We start from the raw sequence: 19614 nt of genomic DNA, 5'->3' as shown, positions 1-19614 counted from the left end.
GGGACATGGTTTAGTGGTGGTGTTGGCAGTGTTAGGTTACTGGCTGGACTCAATGATTTTAAAGGTCCCTTCCAACTTAGATGATTTTATGATTCTGTTTTTCTTAGCTACTGAATGCGCACATGCCTGTCTTTTTTATCACAAGCGGCTACACTTTCAGGCTAAATAATATTCCATTGTAAAACTAAACATCCAAGTAGTAACAGGTGGAAAGTGGTGGTGTTGGCAGTGTTAGGTTACTGGCTGGACTCAATGATTTTAAAGGTCCCTTCCAACTTAGATGATTTTATGATTCTGTTTTTCTTAGCTACTGAATGCGCACATGCCTGTCTTTTTTATCACAAGCGGCTACACTTTCAGGCTAAATAATATTCCATTGTAAAACTAAACATCCAAGTAGTAACAGGTGGAAATTATCTTCATGCAGTGTAACAACATGATAATTTTCTAAGGGCGTTCAGTTTTACACAAATCCCTGAGATGTCGACATTAAGATGGGTTTTCCTTCTAGGGCAATCCATTACACTGACCTTGTCATGCAGACATATTTTATGGACCTTCAGAAGTAATGTGAGATCTGATGCAAATTGGACCATTGGGCACTCCAGCCATGAAATGTGTAGCACAATATGGGGAAATCTAGGCTGCATTATTAATTTTTACATATACATAGTCACGTTTACTGTGAAGACATTGTTTTCTTGGGCCCCAGAAATATGAATCACAGAGGAACTGGAAAAGAAGTGCAAGTTGTAGGAAAGTTGGGGAAGTTGTCATACTTCCAAAAAAAAAAAAAAAAAGATGCTTAGATGCTTCAAAATATTACACTCCCCATCTACCACAGCGCTCCCAAATGCATATTTGCCACCTCTCTTCTTTCTCTTAGAAGCCTTTTAGAGGTTTGCAAATGCTGTTAGTGACAAGTACACACTGTGCTTAGAAGGAACAACTCTACCCATTTATCCTGGACGTCTTGCTCATGACAGCAAAGGTTATCAAATCTTCACACAAATTGAGTCAAATTACTAGCGAGTTCTTGTCTGCTGCTTATCACAAATATAACATCAGCTAAGCAGACCTTCACGCTGCTAAGTGTTCTGCCCTCCATTTGTCTTTCTGCTAAATTTTACATAAAATTGGTATTTAAAGATGCCCCCAGTTTTTAAAGAGACAATTGTTACGTGTGCCAAATTGTTTCTAGCCCTCAATAAAATCTTACCAGTGGCCCCTTCTGACATTTTTTGATTTTCCATGAAATTAAAGGCTGTAGGGATGTTTACATATCTGAAATATAAATCCCACTAACGAGCACGGAAAAGAACATTCAGTTCTTCTTGAGCTATTAGGAAATACTTGCATCCCATAAAAAAAGCAAAGCATTTACAAGGTAGTGAAAATTCAGACACCATGGGTGTTAAAGCCAAGCCCCTCCCTTCCTCAGTTCACACACACACACCAGCAGCCTCCCATCACTTCCAAGCACAAAAGCAGTCGCTTCCTTCAAGCGTTCCCTGTGCAAATGGAAGTTTATCCTTCCACGTGCTCAAACAGGTTCCCTCTCTCACTGCTCTCTGGTACCCTGAAGGTGTTCAACTTCTTCCACTAATCCCATGCACTGAAATTATATCGCATCTTGAAAAGGCTCCTGTGTGAGAGCTCTCTTCTTCAAGGGGAAAACAAAAAAAAAAGCCAGCTGCTCCATGCAAACCGCCAGCACCTCCACCTCCCTCTCTGGGGCACAGAGGAGCTGGCAGAAATTGGGCTTTCATGGCGGAAGTGAATGCAAAAGGGGCTGTATAGCAGGAACCAGGAGGACTTGCTGCCTCGGCCTCCTGCTCGCAGGCATCTCTGCCCTTCAAAATCCAGCCTGCCCCACAGGCAGCAAAGCCATGTCTCACTCTGCCCACTCAGGCCCGCAGGAGCTGACTGCTGAGTGGCATTTGCATTTTCACTACAGAGGAGCCCTCAGATAACTGATTCAGTCTCTCGAGCACATCTTGGAATGGTAGTGGTGGTCTTACTCCAGAGACCACGGGTCTGGATCCTCGGAGAATGGATTAAACACTGTTAAACACAATTCCCCTCAATTCAACTCCCATTTCTTACTTTCATCTATAACATTGCCCACATCCTTCAATGGCTACTTCCATTCACCATGTATTTTAGTGAAAGTGCTGTAGAAAAACTGCTTGTATAAACTGTTTGTGAACATTCAGTAAAGATGGCGAAGACCTGTAGGGTCTCTCATAGGATTCTCTATAAGACACCACATCACTTCAAGACAAACTAAAACTTAATTTAATTTGCTTCTGCCCAGTAACAAGCAATATCTAGTGTTGGGAAAAAGCAAATTACCTGACAGTATGAATGCTTACTCACACTATTGTATAATTTCTAAAAATGAGCAGTCTGTAAACATAAGCACTCTCAACTTACTTCCTGATAATAAGATCAGAAGAAATTTCTCTGAAATTCATACATTTGAGACCAAACTTGTCCTGGTTCCCTTCTATTCCCCAGTTGAACTGCAGACTTCATAGGAGGGCAGCCAAGAGAATCACCTCTAATTTTCCATTAGTCTTTCTTTCCAAAGTCCATTTCTGGTCTAGTTTGCAAGCCGGCCTCACTGCATATGTGGCGGCAAAAGAGCAGTCACTTTTCCATGCAGCTTTTCTGTGTAAAATCACTGTCCTGTAGAAGTATCAGTGTTTTAAATACCACGTTCTCCCCCATGAGTCTACAAAGCTATGGGGCAATAATTAGAACTCTTTCGTATATAGGAAAGTACACCACAAAGGCCACATTCTTCCTCTTACTCACTACCTCCTGTTTACCAAAATACAATTGAAAGTCATCCACTTATCTCAGGAAGAGAGAACAATTTAATGAACTTTTCCCAAGCGCCCATATTTGAGGGAGTGTTTATAACAGAAAGACCTCATTCTAGCCAGCTCAGCTGCATGCATTTTTATGTCATGTATTCACAGCCACAATACTATTGTTTAGTGATAGTAATACTCAGGATGCAATCTTTTTCATACAAATCTTCCATACTAATGTACAGAGCTCAAGAGCTCTTCTTGCAAGCTTTCCTGGAACAACAGAAGACACTGTCAGCATGGTATTATTTTTTTCATGTCCTTTTATGTGCATTAAAAGAATCAACATTTTACCATGTTGGTCCATATGTCCTCAGGAGAAGCCCTCCCAGTTGCCCAACAGAAACAACATCGATGACAGGGAAAAAAATAAATCTTTTGCTTTAAAATCAGACCATTAGTGTCTATGTCTGAAATGAGACAAGAAATCTTTAATAGCAGCTTGTATTTCAGGAATCTGGGGCTTAAAATACACTTACCTATCAGACACAGGAAACTTGATGAAGTTACTGGCTTTTTAGTGCATTCTAGAATATTGCAGTATTGTCTTTTTTTTTCTTTTTCTTTTTCTTTTTTTTTTTTTTTTTAATCAGATTTGCTGCCCAAATAACCTGCAGAAATGGACATGCTCTGTTATTCACCACTGCCTGTAAGCAGCTCTGCCATCTGGCACTAGAAAGTATTTATCTAAAAAATAAATCTGAATTACGGATCATGAACCCACTCCTTTAAAACTGTTTCACCTGAACACATAGAAGGTCAATTCACAATCATGCGAGACATCAAACCTACCAATTGACTACCATTTGTTTTAGCCCAACAGCAGACTCGGAGGTACTCTGCTGCTTTAAAAAATGAAGCATCAAACTGAACTGAAAACTGAGCTAATCCCAGATTTCTGCATCCCTACAAAATAAGAGAATTCAGCACAGAAATAACATGCCATTGTAATCCAGGCCATAATCTCATTTAACCGGAGTAAAATGAACTATACTCATCCTTACGCTGGCTCCGACTCCAGAGCAGAGCAGGGGGACTATAGTCATGAAGGACTAGTCAAGTGGAAATTCAAACCCTGAAGGCAAATGGAAGGACTACCATTGCTGTATTCACAGTATAGGCTGCATCCTTCACTCTTTATTTAAACTAGCACATGCTCAAGACTACACAAAGATTTCAACAGACAAAAATTGAGACTGTGACTTTTTCTGTGCGATACAAAACCTTACACAATGCAATGAAGTGGGAGCCCCTCTAACATTTTGGGCCTTCCAGGGCAAACAGGACAAGTTCACTGCCTCCCTCCGTGTCCTCCTGCTTGAACTGCTCCAGGATTAAGTGAAGAGCTTTTCAGGACACTTTATAAACAAAGATTTAACAGTTCTTTCCCCTTCCTCTTTAAAACCAGGCAACAAATCTAATCCAAAAAAGACAACTTACTCAGAAAACAGGAAAAGGGACAAAGCAGATGCCCTCTAGATATATACACACATAAAAATAAAAGACCTCCAAAACAACCAATGTAAAAATTGTCATTTCTAAAAATTACGCAAATAAAAAGATGAGTTCTCCAACAAACAAGACATTTCAGTATTGGAAGCAGTGCTATTCACACTGCTCACATGCAAGGATTTTATTCCAATATAACTCCAGTTTCCAGGGGCTTATTTCTACAAAAAGAAGAAAAGAAACAAAAACCTGTAAAAAACCCAACTCAAACAAACTTTTCCCCTCCCTACTTTTCAAATTTAGATTAGGAAACAGAAACGCCATGCTGTTCTGTGACACAAGGATATACTACACAAACACCAATATACTGCTGCTTTTTCATATACTGCAGAGTTCTCTTTCAGAAAGTCTAATGTCAAACATCAAATCACCATATAAAATATGGCAACCATTTTTTGTGGAAAAAAAAAAAAAGTATTCAGTGCACAGACCATCTTATACTCTCTGTAAAAGTCAGCATCTAATACAGCAGTGCTCCAGTTTCAGTTCACCATTAGGTAAAACTTTAATGCAATCAAAAAATCACCCATATTAAAGATGATTCGTGTAAATTCATTGCAATAACAGGACTGGATTTCCCCTAAGTTCTTCACCAGCCATTTAGCAAGGCTAGCTACAAATCATTGCTGACATAGCTTTTGTGTAAAATAAAAGAGTAGGTGCTTCCTCCCACTGAAGGTCTCAGAGCTTCAAGAATTTGGGAGAAATGCTTTCTTTTCTCAATGCCCCTAATTTCTCCAATCACTACCCACAGCAACAGCTGTGTTTCGTGCAGAGTCATTTCCCCCTGCCACAGCTGGGAGAGGTAAAACAGTATGCACAAGGACGATGCCACTGCCCATTTCGAAACTTCTGCTTAGGGACTGAGGAAGCAGACCATGTAAGAGATCAGAGCTAATCCAGCAGCATTGCTTCCCACGTGCCAGGAAGGCAGACGAAAGGGCTCAGAATAACACAGTTAGGGCATGGCCACAAAGGAAGCCACAGAAAAAAGCAACAGGTTTTATGAAGGAAGAAACAACTGAAAGGACAGCTGAACACCTCACCTGTCGTTCACAACACAAGTAGCACAGGAACAAAAAGGATGATCTGACTTACGTGTACTTTGCAGCTTTGCACCATTTAAGGCTTGCCTAGGTGGAAAACCTGCCAAGGGGAGACAATCATTAAACAGGTTACAGTAGAGCAGATGAAGTGAGAATGGAAAAAGGGGGCTTAAATTTCAGCAAGAAGTCCACAAAAGCTTCAGTGAGGGCAGAGGTAACAAAACATGGCTCTGGATTAATGCAGAGACGAGAAAACAGCTGTGTAAGCACCGGTCATGTCCTGTAGGTTAGGAACAGGAGGGAAGAACACTGAGCTGGGATCTTCTGCTTGGGTTCACTGGAGAAAAGAAAGGCAAAGGAGATGGTGAACGCTCACACTTCAAGTCCTAACAGCTTGTGCCATATGTTGCCTTTACAGCCTGATGCAAAGCCAACCTAAAGCAACAAAAAATAACTTTCAGGGTGCCTAGAGGGCAGACTTTGACAAACCCTAATATTACCTGTTACAAAATCCCCGGACAAAAGGATCAAACGCAACTGCTTCCTTTGCACTTAACAGTTACGATCGCTTCCCTCTACAAATCTCTCCTATCTTGGCTATTTACATTTTAGTTGTGTCTTGTTAATATATCTAAAAGAAGTCATGTAATCATCAACATAATATCAAAAATCATCACTAAAACTGCTTTAGTTCTTCCCAGAAGCGTTCCAATTCACATGAAGCAAACTGTATAGCTATCTTGCAAGGCTGGGCTTTTTGTTCTTTTTTCAGTAGACGCTTTTTATTCACTTCGTGGCATTCCAGCAGCAGACAGAGGGACACAGCAGCCAGCACGAGAACAAGATGAATCAGAGAGAGTTCTCTCTGGTGGTCAGCACTTGCACAAAGAGTTTATGGACAAGTAGGATGGAGAGGCTGTCTTCAGCGTTGTGTTGAGTCTGGGGCTGTCATCTCGGTTTTTAGATGCTAAGCATGTTCTTGAAATTTCTTTTTAAAATCTTAACTGTGAATTATTTAACTGCACCCACAATGCATTAATAAAGAAATTATGTAAACTCAATTGAAGATAATTGCGTTTTATTATAATAAATTATTTGTTATGGCTTGACATAATACAGAATCGGTACTCTAAATGGATGCATACATACTTAAAAGCAAACATGAAGGCAAACAATTCTGACACACAATCTTAGAAAACAATAATTCAAATACAAATAATAGAAAAATTAAGACTATAAAGACTATTTTATTTGAACTTGTTTGGATTTGGGAGGGGTGGAAAAGACTGCCATGTACCAGAACTTTGTTACTGAGCAGTCCTAAAACCAACCCTAACGTTGTTTAGACTATCTTGCTTTTATAATGCTGTAACATCTCCAGAGAGACCTTATAGCAGTCTTCCAGCACGTAAAGGGGGCCTACAGGAGAGACAGCGAGGGACTCTTTATCAGGGGGCATAGTGATAGGATGAGGGGTAATGGTTTTAAACTGAAAGAGGGAAGATTTAGGCTAAATATGAGGAAGAAATTCTTTACTCTGAGAGTGGCGAGACACTGGAACTGTTGCCCAGAGAAGCTGTGGATGCCCCAACCATGGAATTGTTCAAGGCCAGGTTGGAGGGGACTTTGAGCAACCTGGTCTAGCGGAAGGTGTCTCTGGCCATGGCAAGGGGGTTGGAACAAGATGATCTTTAAGGTCCTTTCTAACCCAAACCATTCTATGATGAGCATGAGAAATAGTTTATATCAGAAACATTAATCATTAAAATTAGTCACCAAAATTTTGCTCTGGCAGATGGGCGTCCATGAGTGACACTGTTTTAAAAGCTCCTCTCAGACTATAGTTTTCTGACTTGGATGCCACAAGAAGTGTAAAGATACTACAAATGCACGAATGTAAAGATACTACAAATGCACGAACGATCCTTACTTTCCATTTTATTAAGAAACCTAATCTTTTTAAAAAGAAGAAATAACACCACACCTAGTTAATTCATGGCAATGAAAACACTGTGCATCAGCAAATGCAAATCAGCAAACAGAAGAAAAACCTAAAGTATGCTGTCATTTTTAAATGACCTTACTACAGCACCATATTTCTTTGAGAGGAGAAGACAGTGGTCAGTGGTCATTTTAATGTAAATTCTACAAGGAAATGAGTGGTACTTTAAAGTAGCTGAAATTAAGCTAGTAAATGATCGAGTTTTGAAAATATCCTCATTCTCTCATTCTGAAAATAATACACACAAGTGACCAGGCTCCCTTGTTATGAACAGTAGCTGCCAACCTCACTGTAAGATGCACTTTAAAAGGACGGGGAATGACTACAACAAAAGAAAAGAAAAAATAAATTAAGATAAATTCACTACTGCAGTTCAAAAACAGAATCCCTAACTTAGAAAAATCTCGTGAGGAGTACAGCAAAGGCTAAGGATTCAGTGGACTCCACATGAGGATAATAAGCAATACCAATCTAGACTACATTAAAATTATAGCACCAGAGTGAATAAAATAGCAGTAAAGCCACTACAAAAAACTGTTTTACACACTCTGCATATGTCAACACTAACTAGAATATATCATGCTTTTTGCATATAACCAGTTGTCAGAACAGGACATATACAAACAGGCTTTTAGTGGCACAAAATGAAAACCACCCCAGTATCTGGAAGTATCACTTAAAGTATTTGAAGAAACTGTTTACATTCAGGCACTGCATGGATCACAGCGTGTGCACACTCCCAGCCTGAATGCTGAAGGCAAAACACCACCATGATTCTAAAGGTAAACAATTATTTTGCTATTTCTAATGCCACTGTTTTTTATTCTATTAACACAGAAATTCAGAAGTCAGTAAATTTAGTCTTAAGCAAGAACTAGAGAACTGCAGCAGTCTCCAAAAAACAGAGAGCTGCTTAAAAACTAGTTGTTTTCCTTGACCTACCATCTAGCAGCACTGTTTCTTCGAAAGAGGTCTTCTGTCCTTAACATGGCTGCCATGCCTTACATAACATCAATGAATAAGAATATAGGTATTTTGTTTCCTAGGATGTGCACTGCCCATTAGCCATATGATTCTCCATATGGCACTGCAAACAGTGGAGACAAAGCTTTGCAGTAACGCAGCACCAAAGATCAGCATCCTCTGAGAACAAGCAGCAGCAGAAAGAGCCTCAGCCTGCGCAAGCTCTAATTTCCCTTTCATATCTTTCTCTAGTAAATAACAGGCATTCTTACCTTAAGAAAACAATAATAATCCTAACGGTGCTCAGTAGAGCCTCCTCTGTTTCATCTGTGCTCGTAAAAAAAAAATCTTGGCGCAACTGTCTGCTGCAGCAGGTAATCAATAATATAACCTGCTTCTTCTCTTGCCAGAGCTGCTCCATATGAACGCTAGCTAACGTGAACACTGTCAGTGTGAGTCATAGCAGTGACTCAGAGCAGATGCAGAGCTGCAGGAGGAGTTTAAGTTTCAGGGCTTCCTCTCGCTCGCTCACTCCTGCTCTCTGTCTCTCTGTCACACAGGCGTCCACGCACTTGCTGCCCATGTGCCTGCATATGCCTGCAGACTGCCCCAGCTTCTTCTTTCAGCACCAAGTTTGATTCCACCCTCTACATATTCTTGGGGTTTGTTTGATGGTTTTTTTGTTTTCTTTTTTTCTTTCTCCCCACGATGGCAATTCTGCTTCTTTCTTTACTGTAAATATGTTTATCTTGAATGCAAAAGCTTGCTCTACAAGCCAGGTCAATACTGTGGTATGCCAGGTGGTGTGCTACTACGACATACCCGTGTGCTCACACTTTTCATCAAGAATAGGGGAAGAACTCAAATACCCTAGAAAAGATTCTAAAACAGAGGTACTAAGTTAGAGCAATATCCATTTATTCATCACAAGTTTATAGCAAAGCGCCTTGATTTCATTAAGTGCTCTGGGGAGGACAAATTTGGTCTCAAACGCAGTGCAATAAAAGAACTGTAGGAAGGACTATGGGATGCACACGAGCAGAAATCCAATGTGCCTGATACCAGTTTAGCAGGTAAAATGCCTACAGGAAAGGAACACAACTGCATTATAGACAGGGGCAGAGCATTCAGGTTTAGGGTTGAATTCTGACAGCCTCCCCCAGAGCTATCCACCTCACTTGGCACCGATTGCCACAGTCAAAGAAGCAATTCGATCACCTATTTATTTCCCAGGCCTGCCAGACTCTCCACCACATACAACTGAGAACAGGCATCGTGAAGCCAAAGTTAGACACTTCACGCTAGGCAGTGTTGATATGCACTGCTGTACGGATTACACTTCATTTCTGAAAGGCACATTATACTAAACAGTTAGTGTTGAGCAAATCCAGCCTTCAAAAGAGGGAGATGAAGCCCTCTACTATTGAGCCATCAGGTCAACGACATGGAAACAAACTATGGTGGGATGAGTCAAGAAAGTATTGTCAAAAGAAGCTGCTGGCCCAAGGAACAATGACATTTAAAATGTGTAGACCTGCTTAACAGCCATTCATATAAACATCTCAGATAGTTTGGGGAAAAGGCACTTGGTTTATGTCAAAGCATTTATAGCAGAACATCTTTCCTCATACTTAGCAAATGTCCAGCTGGCTATTGCCCAGATAAACAGATTTGTGTTGAGATTTCTCATGGAAAAGCTAATATCAAAGCATGACTTTCATTGTTCTGTGGTCTTTGCCTTTTTAAAGAATTCCTTCTTTTGCGAAGCCCAAACAAATGAAAGGTAAGCCCACCCATCCAATCCACATATGTGCACAGCACTGTTCAGTGCTGTATCTGGTCATTACTAAAGCTGCCGAAAAAGCTTCATACTATCGATGGTGAATGTTTTACTGTCTCTGTGTATCTCAAAGCAGCCAAGAACACTGGCTTGGCAGGGATCAAGAGATGAGAAGGAATCAAGCTGAGCAAAACAATCCTTGAAGCATGGTCACGGAGATAACATAAACAAGGGGGATAAAGAATAGCTGGTGTTTACAAAGATTCACTGAACTAAACTCTTTCCGTTAAACCCACTAGTATTCTATCTGTCAATTGGAAAATCTTCTGTTGAATCCCATCCTTTTCCCCAAAGATTTTAATCTTTGCTCCTGTCAACTTTCAAGTCTTAATTTTCATGTGTTAAATGGCTGAATAGGCAAACCAATGCTAAAGTCCACAGCATGCTTGAGTGAAAAAAAAAAAAAAAGCAACAGAAGCAACAAAAAACTAAACCAAGACCCCTGAGATTTTAAACAGGAAAACTAACAGCAAGGCCATGGTTCAAATGGCATCTATGACACAGGCAGAGAGGAAGACAAAACTGGAAGGTACTTGGGTTGAGGTTTTTTTAGAGGGGTGGTGGTGGTTTTGTTTGTGTGGTTTTAAAGGTATAGCATGCAATTGTATATCTACATTCAATTTTGTGCTGCTGTCCACCTAGAAGTATAGATTTGGATCAAAGATAGCTCAAAGAAAAGAGCTGTTAAACGCCTCAGAGAGATAAAACATACCAAGAGCACTGTGTAAAATGTACACACTTGCCTCAGCTGCAAATGACCTCATCTACAAATCAGAAGTGATCTAGCCGCTGTAGGCAGCAGTTCCATGTTGCCTAATTTATCAGTCTCCTTAGCTGGACCTTCTGCAGTAGAAAGGGTTTGGATCCTGAGTCTAAAAGTGGGAAAACCTGAAGCTTCTTACCCCAGCAGAGCTAAAACCCCAAAAACTTACATGGATGTGGATGAAATCTTGAACAGGAATTTAGTACAGCCTGCTAACCTAACACTACTGCAAGAGATTTTGCATTAAAAGGCAGCGTAGACTATTATACTCTTTAAGGACTAGAGATAATAGTTTTTTCCTTTTTCTCCTTTAGGAAACAAGCAAGCAAAGGCTTTTCTATAGTACTTATACAACATGGTACCCCTGGAAAATGTGAGGCTAAAGAATCCTGTTCCTCCTCATCATCTCCTGGTCTCTGGGAATTTGTTGGTGTGGGATTTTTTTTTAAAAAAGTCTTCACTATGCCAATGATGGGGGCAATGATTTCCCACAGCCTCTTCCAGGTTGTCAGATTCCATATTAACCTGCTCTCTCATGAAAGCTCAGTCTACAGTCAGATTGTCCTTACTGAGAACACCAACCTCTACTCCTGCTCTTGAGCCTTTTTTCTTCTTAGCTATACTGACCCAGGAAAAAAACCCAACAAACAAACCAAAAACTAACCAAAGCAAGCATTTTCTTCAGGGACAGAGCTGGCTCCCAATGCAACGGAGTAACAGAAGTAGATTGAGGACCACTACCAGTACCCACAGTGGTGCCTCCCATCCCCCTTCCCCCCTCACCCTCCTAGCCTTCCAGTCATCTTAACTTCAGCTGCATCTTAATGCTTTGTGCCCTCGTTTTCCTCAGGCTTGTGTGGAAAGGTGGGAGTTCAGAGCTACTAATTTTTAAGGAGTGCTGTCACGTGTTTTCAAGACAAAAAGCAGAGTATTTTTTCTGTACAGACTCATGCTGCCTTTATAATTTTTATGGGCATTACAGCACTTTCCAAAGGCCTTCACCAATCAATGAGCAGCCACACATGGTGGTAAGCACTATACACACACACAGTAGAAGAGACCCACTGCAGAAGGAGCACATATTTTGAAAAGACATACAGGCCAAAAGTTGAGAAAGGAAATATTTTTGCACCATCTTACAAAGCACAACTAACTGACTTGACCAAAGTTGCTCCACATGTCCACCAGCCAAATGCAGAAACTAGATTTCAGTGTCTTACTGACCATCAGACTTCTGTTTTGGTGCATCTCAGTAGTAGGTTCATTTCTTCCAGCTAATTATCTTTCGCAGGTATTTTGATATGCTATGACAAAAGCACTGTTTGCTTCTCAGGAAAATTAAAACTCCTGCTGGGAAAAGCATCAGCACCAGAACACTTATCCTGTGCAGACAATGAACACAGGAAGCCACACATGAAAGCTGAGCTTTTGTGATTGAATATGGGAGGAGAGAAGAGAATGCACTTATTCATCACATTTATCTCAAGGCTTCTGAAGATAAATAACAGGGCACAATACAGCAGTTGAACTTTTTACCATCACTACATCATCCACTGATGTCTCACTAGCATCTTAAACTCATCTCTGCAAAAGCAATTAGCAAAGCAACCCACAAGAGGCTGTGAGAAACCATTTCCACCACACCACACAAGTACATCTCTTCACTGAGATCACCTCCTCAAGTTACTGGTATAAGCTATGACCCAAGTAAGACATATTTTTAATTTCTCTCAGAACAATCCAAAGCTACACATCCTGCACGGGAAAGAAACTAAAAAGTGACAGGCTGCCTGTAACATACTGCATGCAGATCTCAGAGGGAAGTACTTCTGCGCATCTAGAGAAAATGCACAAGACTACCTAAATGCCCATTTCCTCTTTATGGTCTGTTCTCAGCAGATGAAACAAGAGACTCGGAGAGACTAAGATCAGAGAAATCAGCCAAAACACGACAAGAAAAATGTATCTCATAGCAACACAGATGTACTGACCGGATGAGAGACTAGTTTACAGACACTGCTGTGGTTTCTGCGTACACAGACATCAATACATATGCTGCATGCAAAGGCTTGCTTGGATAAGAAGGACTCTCCAGATTGCACTTGATGTCAGCATAGTGTCAGCTGATCTTTTGGCAGCTGGCCTGCTCCTATCTATCCACTTCTGTTCTCTTTTTCTCTTTAATGCCAACATCTGCCCATGTTTTGCATTGACAGAAAGGGTCAGTAAGGCCCTAATGATACATTAAACCTGATAATCAAGTGATGCACCATTTGCAATAACCGTGTGGCCAGTCTCATTCCCCTTCTATTCAGAGCTCTGCTTTTTCCTAAAAAACTCTACAGTGCGAGTGTGAAAGCATCTGTAAACTCAAATCTTACATAGGTGCTGTAGAGATCACTTTGGATAACAGAGGAATCATATCAGAAAACCAGAAGCCTGGTCTCTCCAGGTTTCCAAGAATACTAAAATTTGTTCTATCAACATAGACACAAATTTCTGATTCCAAGCAATCTTTATTTTTGTCTACAATGCACAACTACCTCTCTGTTTCAAACCAGCATGCTCCATTTTCTGCACTTATGCAACAATTTCAATTGAATATTGATCTGTGAATCCTAACAAAAGAGACACCCAAACCCAGGTGTAAACTCATTTTGAGGCAAGCATATGATACTGCATGGCTTAAAACATCATGGTTCCTTGCATTGTCTAACAAAAATGCTATACATTCTGGTGGGAATTGTCTACATTCACTCATTTTGCTCATCCAATACACTCTATACATTTTCTGAGAGAAGTTTTCCCTGTTGTCTTCACAATGCAGATCTCATGCCGGTCTTTGTGACCTATGACGGGTAGGTTCTTCAAATGCCTTGGAAAGAACAATTGCCAATGCTGGAAAAAGTCGATGCAAAGACTTATTGTGTTCTCAGTACCATCTGCTGCACTGGGTAAACTAAATCAAACACCAGTAAAACTGAATGTAAAGCTGGACAGTTTTGATGACTATTCTGCAACATTTCTTATAAAATTTACTCCTCCTCATCTGCATGAAGAACGAACAGTTGTAATGCAAGATTTCTGTGTTTGCACAACAGATTTCTAATGTTTTGTCTTGTCTTCTCAACTCATCTGTACTACTTTGCAAGTTAACCAGCCCCTATTTTTAGCAGGGGAATCATCTTCTGATATGTTCGTCATTAGTAAGGTCGTGAAAAGGAACTGCCTACCTAGACATCTTTAAGGCCTCCTTCTCTTATTCCTATTCTTAGCATTCTTTGCCTTTGCTATGCAAAAAACGTCCTGTTGTTAGTATAGTGTAATACAGCATTTCACAAAAAGCTAAGAGGGTCCTCAAATGTACGTTGACCAGTAACAGATCTAATAAAACCAAAAACCATTTTTCTTCTTTCTCTCTCAAAATTTTTTGCTTCTTATTTCAAAATAAATTATGTAACAATCCAATCAGAAAGTTATCTGCAAGCTCACAATTTTTAAGTTGCTACATGTGAATCCAACCTTTATTTGTGGTGCACTGTAAATTATTCCCGAGATTAATGCCACAAAATATCAACGAGACCATTCAAAGATTAAGGTACTGTACATGTTGGATTGTGTATCAGAATCCAGACCAGTGGGAGCCCGAGGTGGAAAAGTTTATTAACAGTGTTGATAATGGAAGTGTTTAATGCTTAATCAAAAATTTGACATTTAGAACTTAATTGACTACAGATCACTTGGGATTTTTCCTAAAATTAGGCCATGGAAAAAACTCACAAAAAGTAGCACCTCAGTGTTTTTAACATGATTTCAAAAAAATCTTAATGTCAAAGGCTACATGTCTTATTCTATGAACAGTCAACTACAAACCAGCAAACCTACACAGATACAAAGGCAAAAAATACAAAAAATAAGAATAGGCTCAGAATCTCCTTATTAAATAAACCATTTTCTTTTTCTTCAGGTACATAATCATACAGACAGCCCCAAACAGTCTCCTGTGTACCATTTGTTGGCACTTCTAGCAGTTATGAGGTCTTTTGCCATGTAACTATTGAAAGATCAGGTGGTGTACCACAGCTGTGAGTGCTTGCTTTGTTTGTTTTTTTTTTTTAATCAGTTTTATTTGTTTTATGTATAATCCAGTAGTATGCATTGATATATCGCTATCTACATTTCTAGATTATTTTCACTCCCTAGTATGCTAAAAGGTCTCATTGCATGGGATGTCTTCGGAGATCAGAGATTACAGATGCTTGCATGATATAGTGTTTTGGGAAAAGACTTTGAGTCCTTGAACTTAAAGGGAATTAGACGGGTAGATAATAATTGAAGACATTGCATCATTTGATTACCAGGTTTAATGTGTTATTAGAGTCTCATCTACCTTCTCTAACAATGTTTGTGCATCTATATTAAGGAAGCATGATTAGTATTAAAGAATTATGATTAAATGGAAAACATTGGTAATTGTGCTACTTAAAGGTAATTTTTTGACATTTATATTCTGAGATTCTACAAAGCCTTCATCCACTCAGTTTCCCATCAAATGTATGGCATACATTCAGTCAGTTGTTGAACAGACCCATCTAAGTCACCAAACAATTCTAGCTATGCAGAAAAGTGATGTGCATAGCTCCACATACAACCTCTTGTTTATAGTGCAGTTCCACCAAGCCTAAACTGGTAAGGTTACTGGCATCATCCTTGGATATTATAAAGACAGTAAAACACATATTTTCTATTACCCTGCCCCCCACCCCTACTTCCACCTTCTTCTAATTCTGTCTGTGATGTACTTCAGCTGTCTCGAATTGGTGGCTACCCCTGCACTTGCCTGATGAGGCTCACAGTGGTCACAGTCCACGGGGTCCTGCTGCTCTGCACCACTGGGAGCTGCAGCTGCCTTTCCCAACCCCGCCTGGGCCACAGACCCAAGGTTTCCTTGACATGGAGATTAGTTTGGTGAAAAGCGCAGGTCTGTTGGCATGCATTTTGCACGTGAGACAATCAGAATAGAGAAAATCATGCACCCACAGATCTGGGAAACAACAGGTCATGTTATCCTCATTATCTATTCTTCAGATCACCTCACAGTTTTTAAACCAAACCAGAGGAAGGCCATGTTTCCCTCCCCCTAGCTTATCAGTTTTGGATATTTTGGGGGGCGTGGGACTGGATGGTTGTGTTTCCTTGTTTGTTTTTTTTTTTCTACAAATGGAAAAATAGAGCAGGTAAAGTCTGAGGCTCAGAGGCACAAGCTTCTAGGGTCCACCTCACTTAGCTTGTGATGATTTTATTCGTTACTTGCCTGACATTACGCAAAGAGTCTTGGGAACGAAATCTTAAGCTCTGATTAGTGCACTAAATATTTGACAAGCTTTCTTTCAATGTATTATTAAGTCAGGATAATGCTTAGTTTTGGAAGAAGAGATCTGTCTATCCCCCATTTAAATCTTGTGAGGTTGATTCTAATCAATGTAGAACTCTTTGAAGAACTATTTAATAAATGACAGACACATTCCTACAAAGGTACAGTCCAAAATACATTCACTTTTGCAAGTTGAGGATTTCAAACACTCACGGAATGATTTTAGAGATAGAGAAGACGTACTGAAAAGAGCTGGCTATAAATACAAGATCATAAATACAAGTGTAAGTCAGCAAGAGCCATAAAGACAGGTAGTGTAAAAATACTTTATCGATTGCTATAGTCCAAAATAGCATTAATTGTCTGTTAATTTCTCTTGGGAAAAACAATTCTAATAACACTCCATGAAAGGCCTTCTGAAATGGAATACAGTATATTCATCTTTGCTGATTATATCATGATTGAACAGAGACACCAAACTGAGCAAAGAGAAAGACGACAGAGCCTTTATCTGTGTCAGTCCTTCAACACAATCTGAGCAAGAAATTCTCTAATACAAAGAATAGTCATTTATAGCTTTGGGACCATTCATTTTGCTTGAGAACCACTGAACTATCTCCAGCTCGGTTAGCTACTGCACAGTACTGGTTCAGCAAGGAAATGACAAGTAAAGGCATATACCAGCATGGAGCTGCAGTTGCCTTGAGCCAGGCACAGTAGAGTATGGAAACTACGTGATCCACACCCATAACTATGGAAGGACTCTTAAAATACACAGGCTGTAATTCAGTGTAACAGCTGTAGTTAAGATGGAAAAGGAAACGGACACATTAAAATTAAAGGAAGACAAGTGAAAGCTATCCTCACATCAAATCAGTTTCAAAAGTATGAGTGTCCTTCTTTTTACAGCGGCTCTAAAAAAGGATAAGATGCAAACAGCACCTGTTAGGCAGTGGTTTTAAATAGCCTGCCTTTTTTTTGGAATTCGTATAATAGGCTGAAACCACACAAATACTGGCCAAACACTATTTCAAAAGGAGCTGACACTTTGTCAGCTTCATATAAATGAGCTTAAAGTTTATTTTTATATACTATAATTTAGATAGCAGCTAATCAGTACACACCTTTTTTTGTACAAAAATGGTGCACATTTCTTCTGCCCACTCTTGCCCCCCAGTTCTTCCTCCCAAAAAATAACTGATTGCAGGTTCAAAAAATATGATGGAGACCTCCTGCCTGAGCCTTTTTTACAAATAGTAACAAACTTTGCATGAAATTGGTAGCAATTATAGCTTATATAAGAGAGTGAGAAGGAAATAATAATTCTTTAACCTGCATAAAAAGCTTTCCACACAGGAAAGCAATGTATTTTTGGTATCTTACTTGTGATCTTTTGGTTTGTTTGTTTTTAAGAGAAGCCTTTTCAGCTTTATTACTCCAATGTTCCATATCACTATGGGCTAAAACCCTGTAATTTAGGTACTAAAAAGAAGAAATACGTAGTCTGTAGAGTTAAGTTTTTCATTGAAAAATCTCCCATTAAGGAAAAAAAAAGGAAAAGTGGGAACTTCAAAAGTTGCATTAACAAATCTTTTGATTCCTCCTACAGGTGCAGCCTGCTAACCAGGAATAAAGGAATATTTAAGAACATAAATTAAAAAGTCGTAGCTTAAAATTCTGTAATGCCTCTGATCTCTTTAATAGGCTGGAAATTGCTACAATCCATGTATACCCTTATATGCAACATGGAGGCTGGAGCGACTACATTAACAAGAACATCCAGGAGAGTCAGAAAATGCACTGAATTCTCTGCTTTCTCAGAAACAAGAGAGGCAGAATGCGATTCAGAGCACCAAAACTAAGCCAGAGCTAAGCTGCTAAGTTAAGTATCAGGAATCACCTCTCTGAAGGCACTCACTTCCCTCTAAAACTGCAGAGGGGATGAAGTCTGCTGGTGCTAATATGCCTCAATCAGGCCTACCAACAAATAAAAAAATCTGCAGAAGATATACAGAAATGCTGCAGCGGCTTAAGTACTGAAGTTAAATAGGGAGAGTATCCAGAAAAAGCAGAGCTCAAAATAGAACATAGATGGGAAGAATTTGGCTGTGAGGTATGAGATGTTTTTAGAAGATGACAGACAGAAACAGAGGAAATGTCAGAGCTGGGGAATCAAGACTCAGCAAGGCCAAGATCGATATTACCACCAAGAGGATACGAGTTCCAGTTAATATACCAACTTGAGAGCAGTCCCTAGTGTATGGTCTTGAAACCAGAGAAGTTTATGGTACTGCGGTGGCTTGCTAATGGGGAAAACTGGTTTAGAGAAGAGGAAATGGTGAAGTGATGGCAAAACTGCACAGCAAGTCATCATAGGGGAAAGCATGGCAGGGCAAGTCAAACAGCACAGTTAACTGTATGACGGAGAAAGATCCAAGGATGTGGATTCAGGAGAGGAGTGATTCAGGCAGAGAGACACAGGCACACACTTGTAAGCTGCAAGAGTAAGCTGCCTGACCGACAGGCTGCTCAGAAGCAAACGCAAGAAAATGAGATGCTGGGGGAAGCTGTGACAGTAAAGGGAGAGAGAGGAGGCAAAAGGATTTGGGAAGGGATCATCAGGAAACCTTTATTAAAGTATTATTTGACAAGAAAAACAATGTTTGTCAAGTCTCTGGGAGAAAAAAAAAACAAAACTTTTTTCAGCTGTTTTGAATTTAGGCAGAAGAGTTTTAAGGCTGGTAAGACGTTGCTGTACTTAACTGCACTCATTCACAGCAGTAAGGCCTCTTCCGCTGACACAGGTATCTGAAGAGCCGTGCAGACCCCTGCAGGTTTCAGTCTGAAAAAGGTCCTAATCACATCTTGACCAATGGCATTTTCTGATGTGAACCTATCACTCCCTGAAAGTTCAAGTCTGACTGGCAGGAACCGAAGACAGACACCAAACCATACAACTGTATTATTAGAGGCTTCAAAAATCATTCCCTGAATCAAGCCTTCTTTGTTCAGTGGACTAACCATTTACCATCATGCAAAAAACACTTCCATCAAAGCAAGTGCCGCTTAACATGAAGCATTTGAGGTCTGCTTAGCCTCTTTAATGCAATAAAGGCAATAACAATGAATGAAGAAAAAGCAAAATGGTGCAAGTTTCCACTGCTTCATGGACCACAGATCAGAAAATCCTGGCCTGCCATTAAGCAACACTCAAAGGTTTGGCTACTGAAGCTGCAAT

This window comes from Charadrius vociferus, unplaced genomic scaffold (genome assembly GCF_000708025.1).
Source record: "Charadrius vociferus isolate BGI_N301 unplaced genomic scaffold, ASM70802v2 scaffold92, whole genome shotgun sequence".
Classification (NCBI taxonomy): domain Eukaryota; kingdom Metazoa; phylum Chordata; class Aves; order Charadriiformes; family Charadriidae; genus Charadrius; species Charadrius vociferus.
This window is presented reverse-complemented; position numbering follows the sequence as displayed.